Raw genomic sequence first — 2,500 nt, forward strand, 5'->3', positions numbered from 1 at the left:
GGGTAAACTCTGTGTTGGCCCTGATTGAACATCTAAAGGGGTCGCACGGGAGGAAGAGGGTTTGTTTTAGGTGTGTTAAATGTGGAAGGGAAAATACTAACTATCACAGTATTGTTTGTCATTTTCCAAAATGCAGGGGTCCAGTGACTGAGACGGCTCCAGCTGGGGAGTGGATCTGTGAGGTATGTGGGAGAGATTTCAAAACTAAAATTGGCCTGGGACAACACAAAAGATTGGCACACCCGCTGATAAGGAATCAAGAAAGGATCGCTGCTTCCCAACCGAAGGAAACATCTAACCGAGGAGCTCACAAAAGATGCTGGACAAAGGAGGAGGAAGAACTGTTGATAAGGCTGGAGGCTCAGTTTGAGGGCAACAAAAACATCAATAAACTTATCGCGGAGCACATCACAACCAAAACAGCTAAGCAAATCAGTGACAAAAGAAGATTGCTTCCCAGGAAACCGGCAGAGGAACATCAAAGAGCGGCCGAGGGCCTGAAAGAGGAACCTGAGATGAGTCATCAACCTCAGGCAGGAACCGTTGACAATGGACCTGATAAGAGCCAACCGTCCAGGAAGCCAGCTGGCGGGAGAACAATGGGCAAGATAAGGCACCATCTGGAGAAGGGTAACGGACGAAAGGGAACCACCAATCAGCAGCTGCAGGCCCATTATCAGCGGACACTCGGGGAACGCTTATCAGCTGGGACAATTAACACCTTCCCCTGGGCATTCAAGCAGTTGCTGGAAGGCCAGGACATGCAGCCAATCATCGATGAAGCAGCGCAGGACTGCTTTGGATGCCTGGAATCGATAAGCCAGATAAGAACAGCAACCCGAGATAAGAGAACAATGGGGGCCCGGAAGAAGCAACCAAGGAGACCGTTTCAGAAGTGGATGAAAGAGAGAGCAATTAAGAGAGGTGATTATCTTCGCTTCCAGCGATTATTCCATCTTGACAGGGGAAAACTGGCAAAAATTATTTTGGACGATATGGAATGTTTGTCCTGTAATATTCCACCCGGTGAAATTTATTCGGTTTTTAAAGCCAGATGGGAAACACCTGGAAAATTCGAGAGCCTTGGGGACTTTCAAATTACTGGGAAAGCCGACAATAGTGCTTTCAGAGATTTAATTACGGCAAAAGAGATTGAGAAAAATGTGCAGGAGATGAGCAAGGGCTCAGCTCCAGGTCCAGATGGGATTACTCTTGGGGACATCAAGAAGATGGATCCCGAGTATTCCCGGACCACGGAGATCTTCAATTTATGGTTAACATCTGGAATAATCCCGGACATGGTGAGGGGGTGCAGGACTGTTTTAATTCCTAAATCGACAACACCGGAGCGCTTAAAGGACGTTAATAACTGGAGACCTATCACGATTGGTTCTATCTTGTTAAGACTGTTCTCCAGGATTGTAACAGCTAGGATGAGCAAAGCGTGCCCCCTCAACCCAAGGCAAAGAGGCTTCATTAGAGCGGCGGGATGCTCTGAAAACCTGAAACTCCTGCAAACCATAATTCGGTCGGCCAAAAGAGAACACAGACCACTGGGTGTTGTATTTGTGGACATCGCCAAGGCTTTTGACACCGTAAGCCACCAGCACATCATACACGCTTTGCAACAAAGGGGAGTGGACCCCCACATCGTCGGACTGGTGAGCAATATGTACCACAACATCTGTACATATATCACCACGAAGAAAAACACACACACAGATAAAATCCAGATCCGGGTTGGGGTAAAACAGGGTGACCCGCTGTCACCCCTTTTATTTAACCTGGCGATGGACCCCCTGTTATGCAAGCTGGAAGAGAAGGGCAAGGGATACCACCGAGAAGGGAACAGCATCACAGCGATGGCATTTGCGGACGATCTGGTCTTGTTGAGTGACTCCTGGGAAGACATGAAAACAAACATCAGGATATTAGAGACCTTTTGCAATCTTACCGGTCTCAGAACACAGGGAGAAAAGTGCCACGGCTTTTACATCAAGCCCACGAAAGACTCTTACACCATCAACAACTGCGCTGCTTGGACCATCAACGGCACACCCCTGAACATGATTGACCCCGGAGAATCGGAAAAATACCTCGGCCTGCAGATTGACCCCTGGACTGGGTTAGCGAAATCCAACCTCTCCACAAAACTAGAATTCTGGCTTCAGAGAATTGATCAAGCTCCACTCAAACCTCTACAGAAAATTGATATCCTCAAAACATACACCATCCCTCGACTGACCTACCTAGCAGACCACTCAGAACTGAAAGCAGGGTTCCTCGAGGCCCTTGACCAGAAAATCCGAACAACGGTCAAGGACTGGCTGCATCTACCCTCGTGCACCTGCGATGCCATCTTGTACTCGAGCACGAGGGACGGCGGTTTGGGCATCACCAAGTTGGCAGGACTGATCCCCAGCGTGCAAGCCCGGAGGCTGCATCGGATCGCGCAGTCTTCGGATGAAACGATGAAGAAGTTCCTGGAGAAAGATCAAAT

At 48.7% G+C, this 2,500-nt stretch overlaps 1 pseudogene; it reads left to right on the forward strand.

Moving 5' to 3' along the window:
* The window catches only part of LOC148218959 (28S ribosomal RNA), an 8,872-nt pseudogene that overhangs the window by 3,945 nt on the left and 2,427 nt on the right, over positions 1–2,500 (forward strand).

This window comes from Sturnus vulgaris, unplaced genomic scaffold (assembly GCF_052056855.1).
Source record: "Sturnus vulgaris isolate bStuVul1 unplaced genomic scaffold, bStuVul1.hap1 Scaffold_157, whole genome shotgun sequence".
NCBI classification, from domain to species: domain Eukaryota; kingdom Metazoa; phylum Chordata; class Aves; order Passeriformes; family Sturnidae; genus Sturnus; species Sturnus vulgaris.